Genomic DNA, 22,769 nt, shown 5'->3' on the forward strand with positions numbered 1-22,769 from the left:
TGAAAATATTAATGTAGCTTAGCTTAATACAAAAACAATGCTTGTGCATTTTACAATTAATGTACTTAAGAAAGTATATATTTTTTAAGTGTACAACAGATGATGCCATGCATCACTTTAACATATTCTATATATGTATTCATGTGCGTACACATACACACACATATATGTATTTCAAAATACCACGAAATCCAAATGGCATAGAATAAATCATTTAAAAAAATGTAACATTCATTAAATTGGAAACAAAAACTAACAGGCAGCTAGCAGCGCTGTCAGCCGCGGTGGCAGTTATCAGAATGATTCTAATATTGGTGCATTCTCTTTGGTGGCAACAGCGCAAACATCTACCAGAGTAGCAGTAATAATATTAAAAGCACACTATAAAAATATTCTAAATGAAATTGTGAAATATAGTAAAACAAAAAACCATAACTTAAGTTTATTTGATTAGGAAGAGCACAAATGGCAGAGAGATGCATTAAGCCGAAAATGCAAAACACAAGAGTGAGAGTAGTACTCACACAAACTTACTCCTACATACATGCATAAGTGCATATAAATTAGTTACTGAAAATGAGAGCGCATAGGAGTAAATTACTAGAACAGCCAGCAATTATGATAAAAATGGCGTACAATTGAAGCTGGACAATTAACAGCGCGCACTGTTAACAGCACAGCTTCCACAGCAGCAGCAGCAGCAACCACTAACCAATTGGTGGGCCAAGAAATGAGAGTGAGAGGAAGAATGAGTGTCGTTTAAAGAGCGTAAGAGCGAATCTAGAATGTTTTTATATATAAGCAGTTCTTCGTTATTTTCCTTCTTTGCAATATTCTACATTTTTAATACTTCAGACACTCTTTGACGGTGCATATATATGTACATAGTACTTCTCACCACTAATGCTTATGAAAATGTCAAGTCTCATTTTATCAACTTAAGCAATACATATGACTGCGCTGCTGCTATTTGCCATTTGCTGGAGCCACACACGCTAAAGAACACTTTGCCCAACATTCGCTTTCGTTAGTGCGCTCTTTGCCAGCAACAAAACAAGTGCTTCACTTTTCTTCTACGGTGCGCGCGCTACTCAATTGTCATTTAATAGTGTTATTGTTGTTTTAAAAATTTCTTATTGTGCCGATCGTGAATCGTCAGTTAATGCAAGTTGTTTCGGTATTGCCGTCGGTCATTTCGCTGTTCGGTCATTCTTCGCTGTTCGGTGAGGTAAAAACATAAGTTGCATTTGATTGGTATGAAATTAGTGTGAACTTATTTCATTTTGTTGTTGCTGCTGCAGTTCAGAAAGAAATGCAGAAATCTTGTGGAGCTTACTTAGTTCGCGTAGTTATGAAGGTAGTGCTGTGTGCGCATCGTATACTACATAGCATTTTACAGAGATCTTCCATTAACATTGTTGCGGTTAACAGTGGAATGGATGTTAATAACATTGTCTGGTATTAGTGATGCTGTTAGTGAGCAAATAAGCCTGTTGTCGATTCTGCTAGTCATTTCATTTTCGTTTTAAATTTTGGATATTGGCATATTGATTACGAAAGTTTATAAGTTACTGCATTAACTTGAGAAATCAAAAGAAGCCAAGTTATAATATTCGAAAATTTTAGGAAAATTTTGAATTTTTGGTAATAATTTGGAATAATTCCATCATAACATTGTTTATATAATTTAATCTTATAAGACCAAAGTGGTCGTAGAACCTGAAGCCAACTCTCACTAGATTATATCTACCGCCCCCCCCACAAGTCACTGCAATTTGGCATCGGTGGGCAGGGTCTGAAAAAAAGCTAGGCTAATATGAAAACTTACAGACTATCTCATTAACTCTAGACGATTTTCCAAGAATGCTAACGACGGTTCTCATTTCCAAGAGGCGCTATGAAATTTAGAACATACAAAGAATCCATTCCATAACGCAGTATCAGCGCTCTGAATTCCCAGCGGATTTTTTATAAAATGTTGGAAGAGCTCATAGGCAGCCCTATTTTAACGCATTCGATAACTTCCTAATACAAACTAAAGCTAAAATTCATTTGAAATTCCTTTCCATCGAGTATTACTTAATTTACGTTGATTATGAATTCATTCGACAGATATTTTCTATGCAAATCGCTTGCATAACCCTCAAATGTAATGCGCCATAGATGAAATGTAATTAAACTTTTTACGCCGCCAATTAAAATACTAACGCAAAAGGCGCCTTAACTAAAATACGCAAATCAACTAACTCAGAATTGAAAATCAACGAGAGCCCACCATTTCCAATTTCTGCATTTCACGCCATTGCAATACGCTATTGAAGGGGGCGCCAAATGCACCGAACAAAAAACATACTCACTTAAGAAAAGTATTCTTTTTCATTTATTTATTTTTCTTGACATCATATTGCTACACTTGTGTGTATTTGTAATCGAGCTCCATTGGCAATTTCACACTCGTCACTCCACAGCGCCCCAACAGCCAATAGTACATTAAAATTCTGCTACTGCTGCTGGGGCTGTTACTGTTACCAGTGCTGTTGAGACTGTTGCTTCTGCTCTCTTCGGTTGAATTTTTTACAATCAGTCTGGCAAACAAGCTGATGGATTACTGCCGATGTTGCTTCGGCTACTCTTTATTTTACTTACATTTGTTTTTATTGCTTTTGCCTTTTCTTTGTGTTAATGTTCTGTTTAACTGCCTGACTGTCGCTTTGGGGTCTCGGTTTCCCAGCCGGCCAGCGCGCCACGCCATTCCACACCACTCTTTGCTCTTTACTCTGCGCTCTGCTTTTGTTTATATCTCTGCTTCGTCCGACTTCGGCTTCGGCTATGGCTACGACTTCTGTTTCTGTTTCTGTTTCTGCGTTGCTTTTGCTCTGACATGGTGCGACGAATATGGACAGCAGCAGCTGAGTTACTGTGCGAGCATGAGTATATGTATGACGGCAGTCAACAGGCATGGTTTTGGGGTGGTGAATGATGCAAGGGCAGTGCCGTGGTGGAGTGGTATGTGGTGCGGTGGACAGCAACATATGGGATATGGTGTGCATTCGCACACACATACACACACACACACATGAAGATAAATGAATGTGTGTGTTGGTTGATGGTATGCGCTGTTGCTGCTGCCACTGCTTGCTGCTTTTGGTTCGCTGGTCGCTTTGTTGTTTGGTTCGCTTGCTTGCTTTACTTTTCTGTTGTTTCTGTGGCTGCTGCTGCTGCTGCTTCAACTACTGCTACTACTGCTTGGTACGTCTGGTCTGCTGTCAACGCAGACGGTCTGGTCTGGTCTGGTCTGGTCTCTGGTGTGGTCTGCTCTGCAGTTGCGTTCGCGTTTCGAAAATAGTTACAAGATGTTCATCGAAGTGAATAGAACGTCTGAACGGGTGGTGGACTAACTAACCAACCAATCAAACAGTAAGTCTGTGTGCCCGCGAGCGCTTCAGCCAACAATACGTGTACTAAATAAATACAAATATACAAGTACAATAAAGACGACAAGTCACCGTCGCGCACTGCTTTACAATTGAAGTGAAGTGAAAAACTCTCTGCTGTTGTTTATATTTTGTTGTTTTTTTTTTTCATACTTTCTGTTCTGTGTTGTACCAACTGAGTGTAGCTCTGCAATTCAGTCACAGTCACAGTCTTTACTACTGTTGTCTGTTGGCTACTCAATTTAGTTCGGCGGTAACATCAGCAGCAGCCGAACCATCAATTCAACATCGTCTCTTCAATTCAACCCCCAACGCAAACGCAGACGGTACTAAGTAAATTTGTGTGGTGGACCGCGCGTGGACTTACCCAACGCCCTTTAGTGATCTCTTTGGGGAATTTAAAAGAAAAATAATAGCATAGAAAAAGATAATAAAATGGATTTTTGCCAGTGCACGATTTTCGATTATTTGAAGGCATGTGAAACGAAAGCGAAGGAAGTGTCACAATAAAAGTGAAATTGAAAAATGCCGAAAGTAGAATAAAATTTTACTTCTAACTATGGTATACAAGGGACGATGTGGAAGCAGTGCAAAAACAAATGCAAATAGAAATATTTGAGTAGATATTTATGTGCATCTGTGCGTACATGACTAAATGCAAAGTATGGTTGTATGTAAATGATAAAGCAAAGTGTGCGCGTGCGACGAGGTTGAATTAAATTAAAGTTGAATGAGAAAATAATAAAAAACACATAAGAAATGTTCAAATGATTTTTTTTTTACATTTATTGTAAGAAAAACTTGAACGTTTTAGAATATTAAAGCTGATAAAAAACAATTTTAAATTTGGGTCTTGAAAAAAAAACAAAGTATGCAGATTTGAAAAAAACAGGAAAACCAAAACGAAATTTAAAACTTTTTAAAAATAATAGTCAATTTTTTAAGTCGGTTATTTTTGTTAAATCAGTGCGATATAAAACTGTAAAAAATAATACGAGGAATGGCTGAAAACAAGAAAACTAAGCCTTACTAAATATTTAACCTCAAAACTTTTACTGCAAACATTTTTTGAAAATATAAATATTAATGAAAAATATAAAAAAATTTAACAAGCTCAAATTTTTCCCCAAATAAAATATTCTAAGTTGGCTTGTTCCGGCAAACTACAACAGCTGAATTCCTACGAGGTGGTTTAAATTTATTTTCATAAAGAATAGTAAAAGGCTCTATAAAAAAGGGGCCCTCTTCAAAATTTTATACCGAAGTGCTCCGAAAAATATCACAAAAAATAAGATTTTATAAACTGAAAAGTGGATATCATTTTTGAACTGGCGGTGGTGATGTGAACTGACAAACAACTGAAATTTGTGGATACGAATTTTTTTGCTGTGCATATGATGAAGGAGGTCTTATCGAAAGCTGAACAAAAAAATTATTCATTAACTAAGTACGGCAACTGAAGAATATTTAAAATAATAAAAACTACGAAATAACGAAATTAAAATAAAAATTAAATAAATCAATAATTGGCGCGTACACTTCTGGTAGGCGTTTGGCCGAGCACCTTCTGCTATTTGCCGCATGCGTCTTGATGTTGTTCCACAAATGGAGAGATCCAGCTTAGATCAGAACTGAAAACTAAATTTAAAAAATTAATTAAAAAAATGTATACAAAACTAAAGAATGCATAATTTTTGAAATACTGGACTAGTTAGAAACTTAATAAAATCAAGGAACATTTGAGGCTTGGAACTTTAATAAATGTGAACAAATATTTCTTTGAGTTGCGGGTAAAGAAAAAAATAAATGAAAATCTAATCTCATTGAAAAAGCAAAGCTAGGTAAAAAACGAAATTAGAAACAAAATTTAATAAAATGCAGAACTCAGGAATTGTATAAAATGGATAAAGTACCAAAAAATGTTTTCTCTCGAACAAAATTTTTTTCGTGATCACGAATTCAAAAACTTGACTTTAATGCCAAAATAATTAAATATTGAAAGTTTTTTCTGAAGCATTTTTTTATGAAAAAAATAAAATGAAGTAATAACTGAAAATTTTTCTAAAAATTGGAAAATAGTAAAAAGCTATTAAAAAACAATAACTGAAAAACTTTCAAAAAATTGGAAAATAGTAAAAAGCTGTTAAAAAGCAAAAACTGAAAAATTTTCAAAAAATTGGAGAATATTAAAAAACTGTTCAAAAGCAATAACTAAAAAATTTCAAAAAATTGGAAAAAATGTTAAAAAGCAATAACTGAAAAAAATTCAAAGCTCAAAATACTCACATATAAATGGAAAAAAGGACTTAATTGAACAAAAAATTTCGACAACAATAAAAAAATGTGTAAAACAACAAAGCAACAGAATAAAAACTAAACAGGAATTAGCGCTCTTATTTCTGAAATCATGGCAGATATACGAACACTACTTTACAAGAGTACTTGAAATTAAAAAATATAAAAATTTTAAAATTTAAAAATGCTTTATTTACTCATTTAAGAGCACCCGAATGCTTAATTGAGAATTTCACTAAAAAAAAATTTTCAGAAAAATCAATTAAATAAAATGGGGCAATAAGGAACTCGATATTTCGCTTTAAAATAAAATATTTCTCCTTAAGAAAAAATGTGAGAAATAATTAAAGGAATTCTTCCGATCAACGTGAATTCACAAATTAACAAAAATTTAAACCAAACAGAAAAAGCAAAAAAAAAAAAACAGAAAAACAAAAAACCGCGCCTTTGCCACTAAAATCTAAGCACAACACTTTGTCAGCAGCAAAACAGTAGCACCAAATCGAATGGCGAATCTCGTGACTATTTTTCCAATTTCTTTCCGCAAATTCTCCGTATTCCTACAAATGAAAATCGTGAAGCACCAAATGCGTGTGCGACAACAAAGACAACAAAATTGCTTTAGAAATATACAAAATGAAAAAATATAATTAGTTTGTCGGCGCACAGCTGAAAAATTAACTAATTTGCGAAGATATAAATGACAACAAAAATCAGAAAATAAAATTTACTTAATTTATAAAAAGTGGGGAAATTGCCGCCGAAGAATCGAAACAAAAGTTAACGTGGGGTGATTATAAAAGGGTGCAAATGCGCAAAATTGCACAAATATTAAAAAAAAAAAACAATGTTGCTTTATAAGTTGCTTTTTTACTTATAAAGCAACAACAACAAACTGCAACCGCTAAATGAAAATATTAAATATTGCAGAAGCCAGACTGCCATTCTGCGACACTGCGTAAGAAATATTCGGTACTACGCTGATAAAAAAATGTTCGAATGATTAAAATTAATTGTGTGTGCGTGTGTGTATGTGCATTAATATGTAACGGAAATTTCTTTGAAGACTGATATTTCTTAAATTCGCTTTCGAAAGATATTAACTGTGTATGTACGAGTGCGTGTGTGTGTATGTGCAGTGGTAAAACAACAAATGCGTTCAAACGTGAGCGAAAAGTTGAATAACTGATAAAAAAAAACAGCTGAAAATTGATTGCAAAAAGTGACTGGAGTGTTTTTGATAGCGAAAAATTAATAACAAAAGCAATGAACAAACTCACAGTTTAGTGGAAAAAATAAATAAAAATTCGATAAAAAAATTAAGGGACCAAAATAAAAAAGTAACACAGTAAAATAATAAAAGTAAATAAAAAAGTTAATAAATGAGGAGTTTTTCTAAGAGTTTGTTGGTATATAGGATTTGCAAGTTTTTTGGCTGTGAAGTATTTGAAAATTCTGCAAAATTCTAATTCAGCACCCCAACACATTAAGGATTTCTCGCCAACTATTCCATAAGAATTGAGCAGCTAAGTAAAAAATGTAGCTAAAATTTAATAAAAAACTATCAAAATTTACTTTTTAACAAACTTTGCGCAACTTAACAAAATTGCATAATAAAAAAATTAGATCAAAATTAAATGAAAAATAAAATAGACAGGAATTTTTAGCAAAATATTGACTTTTAAAAGTAGCTCCCAAATTAACTTTGCGCAAATTAACAAAATTTCATAACAAAAAAAATTAATTAAAAAATAAAATAGACAGGAGTTTTGAGCAAAATATTGACTTTTAAAATTGTGTAACAAAAAAATTAGATAAAAATCAGATAAAAACTTAAATAGACAAATATTTGTAGCAAAATATTGACTCTTAGTTTGAGAAACTAGTTATTTATTAATTTATAGATTAGAAAAATCTCCCCATAAAAAAACCATCTGCCCTTCGTAGGCGGCTTAAAACTGTAGGCCCCTCCATTTGTGGAAGTTCAAGGCGCACACCATAAAAGGGAAGAGGAGCTCGGCCAAACACCCAAAAAAGTAGAATATGTATTAGAAATATAATTATGAAAAATTGTATTGCATTAAGAAAGCCACGAGTAGCTAAGACTATTGGGTTATGAATTTTATTTTCAAACTATTTTGATGACTTCCAAATATGTTCTAGTTTTTGCGCAAAAAAGCAATTGCAGAACTTCTCATTAAATAAAATTTATCTTTTATCCAGAGAGACGCAAACCTTGAGCTCCGAAACTTTACTTTTGGTTTAACCAATTTTATTATTTCGCGGTGAAAAAAATATATTAAGTCTAGGCAAACTAAACTTTTTAAGGCTAAAAGTTTCAATATTATAATTTTTTAATTCTTCCATATAATTTTTTAGTTAATTCTTGTATTAATGAAAGTGAAAAAATTTTAATTTACCTGTTAAAAAAACTTAATAAAACAAATTGCGGAATTAAGTTTTTTAAAACACAAAACTAACGAAAATCCTACATATAAAGTAGAATAGAGTAAATAAATTATTTGAACTCTTTATAAACAATTATAATTGTGATAATTTTTTAAGAAACAAAAACAAACTACTTTCTAAAAAAATGAGTAAAATAAAAACTTGTAAACAGGTAATAAAACTAACTACAAATTAAAGGAAGTTTACTTTTAAAATAAATATTAAATTTTTCAGAAGAAAACGATTTATCTTTTTTATTTTCAAATTTTTTTTTTTTCTAATTTAAAAATTTCTTTTTTTTAATAAATAAACATTTATTTTTTTTAATTCTTATAGTTTTTATTTTTCTTACTTATTTTTTTTTCTTATTTATATTTAGTTTTTATTTTTCTGCCAAAAAATTAAATAAAAAAACTATAAATTACCGAAAATTTACTTTTAAAATAAATTAAATAAAAAAACTATAAATTACCGAAAGTTTACTTTTAAAATAAATATTAAATTTTTCAGAAAAAATAAATTTTTTTTTTTTTTTTTCGGAATAAAATTTCCTTGTAATTTAAAAATGTGTTGTTTTTAATAAATAAACACTTTTTTTATTTTTATTTTGTGGCCAAAAAATTAAATAAAAAAACTTTAAATTGCAGAAAATTTACTTTTAAAATAAATTAAATTACAAAACTATAAATTACAGAAAGTTCAAAGTTTAAGTTAAATTTAATAATTGGCTGAAGTAAAAAAATGTAATTTAAAATATATTTAATTAGGCATGCGTATGTAGAGTTAAAGCACATAATTTGGCTCACGAAACAATAACAATAACAAACTTCTCCTGAACACAAATACAAGCATCCGCATGCAAGTTTGAGCGGATATTTGATTGTTTTTTTTTTTTGCTTTATCTATTGTAGAAACAGGCAGTAAAAACTCTGCAGGCGCTGCAAAATATTTTCATCAACTTATTTGCATACAACGCGCAATAAAAAATATATTGAAACTCGCACGATGCGGATTAGCGCGGCATCCCCACAAAAAAAAACTTGATAAAAGCAACCGGCATCGAGATTTAAAATTTAAATTCCAGGCAAACTCAATTTTTATATTAACATTTTTTTCTATTAAAAAGTGTGTTAGTCTTCGAAAAGCCAATCACAACTAATTGCATTTGTTTTGCTGCATTTTCGAAACTAAAATAAAATATTCATTTGTTTTTTATTTTTTTTGCCATCATTTTAGAGCGCAGCTACAAAAACAACAAACAGCCAGGATTTAGCAAACAACAAAGGATTAAAAACTAATTAAAAACTAAAAACAGCAGTAAGAGTGCAGTGAATGTAACAAACAGAAAAGTGTTCTAAATAGAAAAAAGCATAAAGTGAAATAAAAAAGAAAATTCCACAAACAGCAACAAAGTGAAAAACTAAATTGAAATCAAAAAAGGGAAACCCCGCAAAAAATATATAGCAAATAATTGCAAACTGTGAAAGCGTGAATAAATGGAAAATTAAAAAACAACAACAACAAAGTGCGCGCGTATCAAACAATAAACACAAAAAAAAATGACTACAAATGCAACAACAAAAAACTAACAGTGCAACAGCTGCACACTGCTAAAAGCCAAAAGGAAATTGAACTACAATTAAATATTGAAAACACAACTGAAAATTGTTAATAGTTTTATTGTGAAAAAATAAAAAATCAATATAAAACTGCTGCTTGAAAAAAACGCAAAATTTTATTTTCTATGAATATAATACAAACACCGTTTTTGTGTCAAAAAAAAACTTTAAACTTTTTTTATGTGCCAAAAGTGTGAGCCACAAAAAGTGCGCAAATATTTACAAAATTCAACGCATCGATTTTGGAATTTCCTATTCAGTGAATTTCGTACGAAATAAAATAGTATTTCGGTACGTGACAGTGACACGCCTATTTACATATAATAACGGTTTTGTCTGCGCTATTAAGTGGCAACTGAATTCCTGCTATTTTTTGGAGCCACTGATTTGCATAAAGGATACGAAATAAGCGAAATTTGTTAGCTACATTTTTTATATGCAGGTGAGTTAATGCAACACAAATTAAATTATAAAAAAAATAATAAATTAGCTTTTGTCGAAATAATGGATAATATTATATATATTTGACTTGGGCAGGATTAGCTTTGAAAAAAAAACATAAATTATAATCTTTGAAAGAAACTTTTTTAATTTTAATCAAATTTTATTTCTATTTTTAATTAAATTTGATTTAATATTAAATAAAATGTTCATTATGCTAAATTGAAAAACTAAATAGGATGATTAATTTTGCGCCACTTTGCATTATCGAACCACTCCTACTCTAGCGCTCAACGCAATGCTGAATGCAGAACCCGGAGACATCGCAAACAAAAAACTGCCTTTGCACGCGCCGTAATCAGATTGAAGTGATCGGACTAAAAGCAAGACTTAAGCTACGGACACTTTAGTATTCTTAAAAACTTAGAGTTCATTCCCATAGTGATTGTTCAATGAAAATAAATCTTTGCTGACTCCGAGCGGTACTTTTTCGATTCATATTCTCTCAAAAGAGCAGTGGATGGGGTGCAACATTTATAGACAGGGCTTGACAAACATGTTAAGCGATCTTCGACCCATGCACAGACGGGTTGGTAGAGAAATATTCTGCGTGTAGCCCCCCATCAAGCTTAAATTTAAGCTACCGCAGCACTGTAATGGTTTCCTGATTGGATTGGTTCCCTACTTCTGTAACTAAAGTAAGTGAGGTAAACATTTATTCCGATTGCCAAGCGGCAATTATGGCCTTCTCGCTGTTGGTGTGCTCATGTTTCCTCTGATGGTATTTCAATGAGCGAATTTGATTATTTGTCTAAGGCGGCTCTTGCCTGAATTTACCCATTTACCCTAAACTAACGCTAACTTTAAAACGTCAAGAAACAGAGGTAAGAAAGCTGTGCCTTTATTCTCATCCCTTTCTCGACGCTCCAATAAATATGGACACTAATACATCTCGAATTTTTTCCAGAATCTGCTTTTGTTTGTTACTAAGAGAGGATTAAACTATTTAGGGCCATTTTCGCTACTCGCTAATATTAAAGTTCACTTTATCTTGCCGATAAACGTACTTTTATTCACTCGAAAGCTTATTCAACTCTCGGGCCGATACTCTCGCGAGGATATACCTGTATTTGTGCTTCTGGCTTGCCATAGTTTCAGAGCTAACAACTGCTTCTATCAGGCAGCTGAGAAGACGTGAATAGTCAACGCGCACTATAAGCTTCTGTTAGGCGCAATGACTTTTGCAGCACGGAAAGGTGTGTCGAATTTCCAAGTATAAACGAAAATTGATTTGAAATTTATAAGAGAAAAAATAATAAAAAAGTATTGTTTTTTTCGCAAATGATGGACCTACAGTGTTTTGCCGCATTCGAATGGCAGATGTAGTTACACACCATCCCATTGGGCTAGAGCGACCGGGCCATTTGAATGAAATAATTTTCTATAATTAATTTAACTTTCAAATAAAAAAAACTTAAATTAAAAAACAAATATTCTATTATCGCCATATTTAAATGCCAAGGAAAGATTAAGTGTTGATACGCCACTACAGCAAAAAAAGGTCACTTGAATCAACTTGAACCTTTGCGCCTAACAGAAGGTTGAACCTCTGTGCCTAACTAAAGGGAATAGATAACCGCCTCGCTTAGTAAAAATCACTCAATTGCTCAGATGAGAAAAAGGTAAAATATAAATACTCGTCTTTTTTTGAAATGGCAGCAAATGGCTGAAGAAAAAAATTTCATAAATCAACGGTATTTTATAATTTAAAATTTGTACTTCTTTATATTAAAATTCAATGGACTATTAACCTGCATACCCAGAAAAATTCTAAAAATTCTTGTTAAAAGTTGAAAGCGTTAATGAAATTATGGAAAGTTAAAAATATGGAAAAAAAATTGTGCACACGGTTTAAAATTTGGGGTTACTTGGTACAAGGTGGCGCAAAATTAATCATCCAATCGGAAGATTTATAATTTTTGTAAATGGCAACGTACGTAAAACATTGTTCACACTTGTGAACTGGATAGCTGCAATATGTAAATAAGCAAATGGAGGACAAACCGGCCAAAATAAAGATTTCTATCACTAAAAATAATTTTTTTTTTTCATTTAATAAAAAATTATTCAAGAACAAAACTGGATGATTAATTTTGTGCCACCTTTTCGTACAAACTATATTTTTATTAAAAAAATAGTAGTGTGTTTATAATTTTCCAACGGGGTGTATATGATAAGAAATCGTAGGGTCTCGAATTAAGAGCGGTTAGGGCAAGTAGTACTTGCATCGCATTCCGAATGGTTACAGCAAATTCGCACATCTGCAAATGATTTCTTAAGCCCAAAACCACTAAATCTTTCGCTATTCTTTTGCTAAAAAAATATACAAGAACCTCATAAATTATGCGCGCGTAAGGCAATAAACCCATTCAGCCGCATAAGTACACTTAATTCAAGAACATTCATCAAACGCGTAAATGAATGGAAATACAAGTGCCCATATATGTAAATGTGTGTGTGTGTATATATGCGTATGTGAATTAAACAAACGTGGAGTTAAAAATAATTTTCAATTTAAACGAAACGTAGCACTTCATTACAGAAAACCGATTAAGGAAAATGAGCAGCATACAAACAAACAAACATACACACATACATACCTACATATATATACACACATGCATACATATATACACATCCATGTACACACTTGAACATACGAACACTTGATGGTAAGCGTTTGCGGCGCACTGAAATCTCTTGATGGATTGCGGCATGCGTGTTTCCTGACAACAAGCGCAACAACAACAATGACCTTTAAACAAAAAATGGCAATAATGTGACAAAGTGTAGGAAAAATTGCAATTAAAAAGTGCATCGAGTGAAAACAAAAGCTCACAAAAGGCTATCCGGCTGGTCGCCAATCAAATAAAATGACGGAAAATGTGGCGCGTTTTTTTAATTATAAAATAATAAAAGTTCAGGGGAAAATAAATTATATGTTTGTGTTGCACGAGAAAAAAAAGTAAAAGTTGTAAAACGCATCGTACCTTTGCAGTGCGCGGAAAGTCAATCATCCCAAGGCTCAGGAACCACTTAAACCCTCAAATGGCCAGCCAGTCAACGCCAGCCAACCGCCCAACTGCTCAAGAACATGTGGCGAAAATTAATTACGCTGTCACATCAATCAGAGAATATTATGAGCTCAAAAGGAGGAAAAGCTCAAACAAAACAAAAATCCAAAAATTCAAACAAAAAATATAAAACACAAAACCTCATAAAACATACGCGAAAAAGTGAATGACAAATAAAGTACAATAAATAAGGCAGAAAAGCGAAGTGAAGATTTATTGAATTCACAACGAGCGCGCGATTGAGCACCCTCATCAAGGCGAGTCAAATCTGTTGACAACAATGAGACTACTAAGCAACAAAAGTGCATACGCACACACACACACACACATACGCAGCACTGACGCTGGCTTTGACACTGACGCGCGTAGGGACAATGACGCGAAGCGTAGACAATCGTCCACCCACCGCAGCGTATGATCCCTAACAGCTCCCGCTCCACCCACGCCATGCAGCAGTCATTACAACAGCGCAGCATTCAAAATACAAAAACAAAATAATAATACGAGTAACAACAACTCATATTGTTGTGACAATGTCAAATATGAATATAATAATTCTTCGAGTTTTCCTGACGCACTGTCGCTACTGTCACGGATGCGGGTTTTGTCATTTTATTTTCGTTGTTTTTGCGGTGGCTCCTGATATTTTTTAATTCTGGTACATGTAAAGTTTTTTTTTTTTTTTGTTTTTTGTGTGCATTTTTCACTGATTCTTTATGAACGCGCTCGAGTTGATTTATTGCAGTAAAAGCACATCAATTTTGCTGCTTCACCAATTTTTTATTTTTTTTTTTGGAAAATTGTCGCCTATAAAAATGATGATTATGAGTGTCGTTAAAGAAAATTTTTCTTAAACCGCAGCCATGATCACAGAGACAGCTGGACAGTTGGACAGTTGGACAGCTGGGCGCATGAACTGCACCAGAGGCCAGACAATGGTGACAATACAGTTGACACTTCACAACTGTTGCGCCCAGCTGGTGCATGTATCGCTTTGGCATTTCATCAGAAAAAGCCGCTAAAGGCGACTGAGGCGGTGGGAGGTGGGCATGTATGCGGCTGACATTGTGTTTATTTTTATGCTACCGCCGTACGCAGGAAAAACAAAGGTTTTTTGTGTAATGAGATACTCCTCTTTTACCTTCACTGTAAATTGTTTTCACTTGGTATGTAAAAAAATGCATTAAATGATGAAAATGTAGTAAGGTTTCACTTGCAACAAAGCCACCAGGTGTGTAAACATTTTTTTTTTTTATCTAAATTTTTTTAATTTTTTTTTTTTTTTTTTTCTTTTTTTATAATTTATTTTTTTTGTTAAGTGCTGACACGCAAGTTGTTGAGCTATTATTCGAGGAAAAGTTAGTAGTTTTAAAGTTTTAATGGCAACAAAACTACCAGGTGACAATTTTTTTTTAATTTTTTTTATATTTTTTTCATATTTTTTTTTTGTTAAGTGCTGAGATGCAAGCTATTGACCAATTATTGGAGGCAAAGTCAGTATTTTTATTCTATTTTATTTATAAATATTTATTTTATTTATTTTATGTATTCATTTATTTATATTAAAACGTTTCGCCAATCTCTCAACGATTAAAAATCTGGCTAATTTCAACGATTTCTGCTTCTCTGCTTTTGAAAATAAGTCTCAGGTGGTTACTATCAACACTGATTTCTCGAACGCTTTGTACAAAGTATCACATCGTTTGTTGATGCTGAAATTGACCTCTTTTGGTGTTCATTCAATATCCTTGTCCTGAGTTAAACTCTACATAATTTATAGGCGCTGCTTTGAAGCTATTGATAATATTGTTTCAATACCATTCACCGCATCCGCAGGCCCCTCTTTTTTGTTCTTCTCATCAATGATATTACAGGGTCCCGCACTCGAAGTGTAACCAATTAAAAAGGCCAACTAAACTAAATTTAGGAAAATTTCTTTTATTTAAATCAAAGTAAAAATGTGTAAAATTTCTCGTCAGGAAACACAATGTTCGGAAATTGACCGCTTTCGGCCAAGCGAAGCAACTCCTTCGCTCTCTCAAGTCTAACTTGTTGCTGCTTTGGTGTGAGATCATGCGCCTTTTGGAACTTATAAGGCTTGACTTCGAGATCATTTCTCAGTATGCGGCGGATGCGGAAATAGGTGAAGTGGTTGAAGTACCACTGTGGCACTCACGGAATATCATTAAAGCGCCATTTCGACACATAATAGTCATGTCGGTTATATTCTTTCGCGCTCGTATTTGCTGTTTGCTTTTATACACCGAAACTGTCAGCCGTTTACGTACACTTACACACTAACTATAACTTCCTGTATTGCGCATTGGTTAGGTCAAGACTGAAGTATGCAGCGTTTATTTAAGAGCTTTTTCACTAAAGTGCTATCGAACAGCTTTGGCAAACTCATAATATTTTTCTAAAATTTGGATCCGCTCACTAAATTTTTGTCCACCACTGCCTTCTTACTATTCTCGTTGCCAACTAATTAGCCTTCCTACATTTTTTTAAACAGCCTCAACTACCTAAATAAATTTCTATACAGAAACTATATTTCTGGAGTGGAATCGAACATCAAGGCGGCCCTAAATCCTTCTTTCATTTCAATAAATTCCATGGTGAAACGAATTTTAAAGGTGTGACCCTCAACCGGCTCTCAGCGAATTTGAAAGAATCAGCTAATTGGCTGACGTCCCCAGGGTCATGATAGCGATTTGTTTACGAAAAAACTGAGATTATGTTGGTGATATATGAAAAAAATCAACAGGAGCGTAGACTCCTCCAGCTTCTTTGCCTTCTGAGCAATGACTTCCTGGACGAATGCGTGAATGCGTGTGGAATGCGGAAGGCATAATTCTGCTGCCAAGTCCACCATAGCAGAACCATCATAGCCAAACCTGGTAATCTAACATTCTTGATTGAATCCCATAAGTTTTGCATTGGTTCTCCATCACTAGTTTGCTTTGGAGAAAAATTTGTTAGCTCTCCTTTGAATGCAGCCAATTAATTTAATTGCCGAGTTCTTTATATCGAATTTCGCTTGCGTTCAAGCCAGTAACCACTACACTTTCTCGGAATGTAATCCGCTAACAGTTTAAATTTGGTTACATAAATTTTACTTCTGAAGATTTAAATATTTTATTTATTTATTTTTAATGGCTTAATACAATTCACGCAGACGGATATCAATGGGCTTATTCAAAGTTTTTAAGCAGATAAAAAAAATAATTGGCGCGTACACTTCTGTTAGGTGTTTGGCCGAGCTCCTCCTCCTATTTGTGGTGTGCGTCTTGATGTTGTTCCACAAATGGAGGGACCTACAGTTTCAAGCCGACTCCGAACGGCAGATATTTTATGAGGAGATTTTTCATGGCAGAAATACACTTGCCTGCCGAGGGGCGACCGCTATTAGAAAAATGTTTTTATTAATTTTGCTTTCAGCGAGATTCGAACCAACGACCTCTCTGTGAATTCCGAATGGTAATCACGCACCAACCCATTCGGCTACGGCGGCCGCCAAGTTAATAAGATAGTTAAAGATAAAATATACTTTGCGGTACAGATTGAACCATCCTGAGCTTTGGACAAAGCGTAGAAGATTAGATTATCTATTGTATATTTATTAAGAAGTAGAATCTTAACGGTTCCTGCTAGAGCCGGGCATGTGCAGAAAAGATGTTGAATTGTTTCCAACTCCTCCTCATTCCTACAGCTACGACAGGAGTCATGCATGTAAAAACCTAATCTCCTTGCGTGATTTCCTATGAGACAATGTCCTGTGAGGGCCCCTACTAAGGTCTTAATTTGAAATTTACTCAGTTTTATAATATTCTTGGACAAACGTAGATTTAGCTTTGACCATGTTTGCCTAGCAATTTCACAGGTGTTAGCGCTAATCCATCTTTGGCAAATAAACTGGCGACATTTTATGACGCTAAATAGCTTCTCTCGGATTCCACTCTAAATGGTTGAATTTACACTATTCATAATTCATACTAATGGTTGACTTAAGAGGTGTTGGGCGATCTTGATAAAGGGAGCATCCTTTGCTCTCTTAGACGTGTTCCATTGTGATAAATATCTGAAGAAATCTACTACTTATTCTATTTATCAATGATTTAGATCATTGTTTCTTATCTTCCAGATTCTTGCTCTATGCAGATGACTTTGATTGTTGTTTCAACTGTAAAAAATTTTGAAGTTGCAACATGGCTTCAGGACGATGTTACTAAAAGTATATCCTAGCTTTTGTCTTAATATAAATAAAAGCGTATTACGTACGTCTCATATAATCTCTGGTACTGTTCTTAAGAAGATCGATTAAATTAAATACCTGGTGTTATATTTGATTCGTTTTTTTCCCGTTTTGAATGCATCAATTTATAGTATATAAATCACTTCGCAATATCACGCATATCTATATCGCGACTCTAGGTTTTCTGCGTCGAAATATTTCCTGCTTCCAAGATCCCTATACTTTGAAACTGCTATACACATCTTCCGTTCATCCCAAGCCTGCATGCGTTGCCTTCATTTGGAGGCCTTCTTCCTGGTTACCAATTCTGCAGCAACAGTGTAAGCTCTTTACGTCGGCAAGAGCTTCCAATAGCTTAAGCAGAATTCAAATCTAAAGCCCTCACACCGATAAATGATGATCTTGTGACTAGCTTTAATCGATTCATGTGATTCAGGCTGCTGTACCTGCGCACATAAATTAATTACTAGAATTAAAAATATTCTCGAAATATTTCAAAAGGTGTTCACACTAAATATTTTGAGACTTTTAGAAATACAAGAAGGTCAAAATTATATGTGTATATGCATGTATGTGTGTGGATCTGTACTGCCTCGCTATCTTTTTGTATCTACCTTTCAGATACAGTCAAAGATACACTCACACACACATGCACATCTTTCAATACTGTCAATCTTTTGCGCTTCGTAACCCAGTTGAGTGTTTATCTTTTATACTAATATAAATACACAAAATCACGTATGTATACATACATACACGCATTAGGGTGTATCACTTACCATCCAAATAAAATCGGTACTGTTTGCATTGTGATTTTAAAATTAACCACATTTTCGCCAAAAAATTTCGAAAAAATACTGAGCTATAAGTGAGCTGCACTGATTTGAAAATACTTCCAAAAAGTATTTTTTTTTAATTTTTTTTTAAGTTATATATTTTTTAAATTTCTTTTTTTATATTAATTTTTTTTTTTAAATTAGTTTTTAAAAATATTTTTTCACCTCTTCTGATCAAAATGCTTACACTTGAAACATCTGCATAAAAATGATCAAAACAAAAATTATACAGAAAAAAAAGGAAATACTAAACAAAACTTGGACGTGAGTGGGTTAATTTTCCCAGGAATGAAAAAAAAATCTTTCCAATGAGAACTTAGAAATCTCAATCGAGTAAATCTTCGTCGATTTAGCCAAATTTTCCTTCAACTGTTCGTCCAAGAAGAGTCACAAATAGAATCAAAAAAATATCTCGTCGGCAAAAACTTGAAAAATTTTACCTTTAAAGTTTAAAGTATTCTGTTATTAATATTTATTGCACTGCCATCTCTGGACGTGAGTGATTAATTTTCACCGGGAATGAGAAAACATCTATCAAATTATGCGTTAGAAATCTAATCGATCAAAATTTAGTCGATTTATGCAAATATTCTTTAAATCCATCCTGCAAAATGAGTCAAAAATAGCAGCAAAAATCTTTTTACTTTCCGATCTCTGGACATGAATGGGTTAAACACCTACCAAATGATGCCTTAGAAGTCTAAATCGATCAAAATTTATACGATTTTTGCAAATATTCTTTAAATCCATCCTGCAAAATGAGTCAAAAATAGCAGCAAAAATCTTTTTACTTTCCGATCTCTGGACATGAATGGGTTAAACACCTACCAAATGATGCCTTAGAAGTCTAAATCGATCAAAATTTATACGATTTATGCACATTTTCCTTCAACTTTTCTTTCAAGAAAATCCATAAACAGCATCAAAAATATTTTTATTTAATTCCGTTGATTAAAACCTGAAACATTTGGCCTTTAAAGTTTAAAACCTTCTCGATATTATGCTCGATCGCAAGTCTAAACTTGAAGATTTCTGATGAATTTGAGTACCTTCTCAGGCGTTTTGTTCTACAAAGTGGCGCAAATTTAATCACCCTATCGGAAGATTTATAGTTTTTGCAAATGGCGTCGTACGTCAATCATATTTGAGACTTGTGAACTAGACAGCTGCAACGTACGAACAGGCAAATGGAGCGCATTAAAGTCAAAATAATTAATTCTCATCACTGAAAATATATTTTTTTAATTTAATTTTTTATTTATTTTATTTTTTAAATTTAATTTACTTATTTTATTCAGTAAAAAAGTTATTCAAATACAAAATTGTTTAAATTGAATAATTTTGCGCCACCTTGTGCATCAGTAATGTATTTAGAGTCGCACCGCCTGCGTGTTGAAGCCTTCGTCTTGCGAGACTGGCACATTTGCAGAAAATGTGAGGTTATTTTTTGGAAAAAATATTTTTAAAAACTAATTTTATTTATAAAAAACAACTCGTTTCTTGTAGATATTTTAAAATATAAGTCTTAATATTTTTCCTAAATATTTTCGCGGAAATCTTAAAAATAACTAAATGTTCCTAATCCTAAACACTCCAATAATTCCATTGGAAAAATCGCTACGTTTTTTTAGTGAGACACCCTAATACACTCACACATGCATACAGATGTATTTTATATTGCATTTAAGGTCACTGCCGACACACCCCGCCTTGATGGCTTGCAACTCCTTAAAATTGAAAAGACTCACGCTCTTCAACTTACACAGAATTATATATTTATGCACCTATACACCTATACAGCTATACGCCTATACACCTATACACCTATACGCCTGTACACCTATACACCTATACGCCTATACACCCATACACCTATGATTGCATAAATTCGGTCGCTGTATTTGTTTAAACAATTTGCGCCATGCTTATTGACCTCGAAAGCGGCATAAATGTGTTTCTCCCCACCTCATCTGCTGCTTTCAGCAATTCAACTATTTACTATAGGTAAACGCACACACACCTGCATCTACAAAGTTGCATGGGCATAAATATACGAATGTTTAAGAAACTTTGTATGCTCACTTTGCCGGCTATGCTTGGCCATTAGGTTGGCAGCTGAAGCCAAAATGAATAGCAGCAGCATCAGCAGCCGGAGCGGCCACTCAGTGCTGTATCAAAAATCTCTGCATTTTCCAATTTTCCAATTCACTGGCACGTGCATATACACACGCTCGTCTTTTTCTTTTTGTTGGATTTCAAATTTATTTTTCTTTAATTTGCCTTAATTTATCTGTTTTGCTTTTAAACTTTTAATTTTCGCTTTTTTTGTTTTTCTTGTGTGCTTCTGGTTTCACTTTGGCCACTGATTTCCTCAACACTGCTGGCTGGCAAAGGCACAAACACAAATAAAAAACTTATTTGAATCAAAAGAAAGTAAAAAAAATAAAAACAGACAACAAAAACAAACGCCTCGCAGGGAAAACATTTAAATTTTCCTAATTTTCCTATTTGCGCGCTGTTTTTTTTTTATTTGTTTGTTCTTCGTGTTTTTTCTTTGCTCTGTTTCATTTTCTGCAGACGCGTACACAACAAAAATTATTGGCATTTATCCAAAATTCATGGTTAAACAGGCCAGGCGATGAGTCAGTGCGGTAAGGGTGCGCTTCGAGCGACGAAGAGATGGACATAGATGGCAGAAGATATGGTATTTTGGCACTTTTAGTTGGGCATTTCGGCTGCCTCGCGCGCTACCCACTGTTGCTGTTGGTCACTGTTGCTGGTTTTGGCAGCCATCGGCTGTTGGTTGCTGTCTGCCGCTCGTGCTTTTTTCGATGCTGCCTGCTGTGCTCTAATCTTGACGCTGCTGCCCGTGCAGCGCGTGTTTTTTGAATTTGTATTTATGCTTTGTCGGCTGTGATTTTTAAGCATTTATTTTTCTGTTTTTTTTCTTAAGAACGTTGGCTATTTGTGTTTCTTCTTCTGATACTTTTTTTTAGCAGAATTTTATTTTAGGCAGGGGTAGTTGCTTTGATAAAGTAAAATTTCTACATAAGATGAGTAATTGCGTATGTATGTACCTATAAAAGACGTTTTTCTTCCTTTTGCTAGTTTCAAACCTGGAACAAAATTTTTAAAAATTTCATGAAAAGCTTTGTTTTTCAAATAACTTTTGAACTTTGAGTGGAAGAAACGACTTGACACCACAGCGAAAAAAAATGTCAAAAAACAACGGAATTTTGTAGTCACTTGAAACTTGCACTTTGTCATAGTAAAATTTAATGTGCTATAAAATTGCATATCTAGAAAAAATTTTAAAATTTCAATATATTGTAATTTTTATAATATATATTTTTTTTAATTTTACGAATTTTGCACAAGTTTGAAAATTTGCGTTATATGGTTTTTGTTGTACTATCAACTGTTCTTTTATTAAAACAAAACAAAAAAAACCACAACAAGATGTGTATATGAGAATAAATTGTAAGGAAGGGGTACGAACTAATAGTAGTTAGAGTAGATTAGGTTAGGTTAGGTTAAACTGGTTGACTTCCAGTCACACACAGAGCAGTTCGGTCCATAGCCACATACCAGATGGAGCTTATAAGTTATGTGTTTTGAAATGGTAGACCCGCATGGGACCTGTTTCTATTGTGAATTTAAGAAGAAATTTCCCCCCCCCCCACTGCAACTGGTTAGGGTAAGTATTCTAGAATTTTTCGTTGACAAGAGTGCTGCTTGGTTATCTGAAAGTATACAAATATGAATTCTGTGCGCTTTTCTTCAAACCTCTCAATCCCTCGTACCTACCATTTGAAGATACTAGATACTAGAAAATATGGGCTAGATAGTGGACACTATGTGGTCAGTGGAGATTTTCTAGTCATCAGCATAGATAGCAATAGAATCCCTTTAAATACTCTGCCTCACTTTATACTACTAATGTTCTCCATATGTATACGCCTCCTAATGATGTCCTTATATGTGAGGCTTACAAGCGTTCTAACTCTTGCATCAGTATAATGACTGGCTGTCAAGCTTTGTGACTCATCAATCGAACTGTATTATTCGTCTCAAATCTTCTTCCACTTAACAGCTCATTTGTTCATAACATTTTTGAGATGACAGAACTGCCCAATAGATTTTTATTTTGAAACATAGATCTCAACATGGAAGACGCTGCTTTAATAATAACAAAAAATCGTTTCTGGCAGTCAGGCTGCACTGAAGGCCCTGGAAGGCTACAACGTTCGGTTGATGGTCGGTGTTATTAACAGGATCATTGGCATCATTAGTACCCGATTTTCCTGTCT

General features: G+C 33.6%; 1 protein-coding gene across 16 annotated transcripts in view; it reads left to right on the plus strand.

Moving 5' to 3' along the window:
- Window positions 1-1,021: 1,021 nt before the first annotated feature.
- Window positions 1,022-22,769, plus strand: part of LOC128863158 (uncharacterized) — a 184,065-nt gene continuing 162,317 nt past the window's right edge. For 4 of the 16 annotated variants that reach the window (XM_054102132.1, XM_054102148.1, XM_054102149.1 and 1 more), the window contains exons 1-2: window positions 4,888-7,268; window positions 9,414-10,238. The gene's annotated coding sequence lies outside the window, so the exon portion shown is untranslated. The other 12 variants (XM_054102139.1, XM_054102134.1, XM_054102142.1 and 9 more) reach the window with 12 other exon arrangements.

Source organism: Anastrepha ludens, chromosome 5 (assembly GCF_028408465.1).
Source record: "Anastrepha ludens isolate Willacy chromosome 5, idAnaLude1.1, whole genome shotgun sequence".
In the NCBI taxonomy this organism is placed as follows: Eukaryota; Metazoa; Arthropoda; class Insecta; order Diptera; family Tephritidae; genus Anastrepha; species Anastrepha ludens.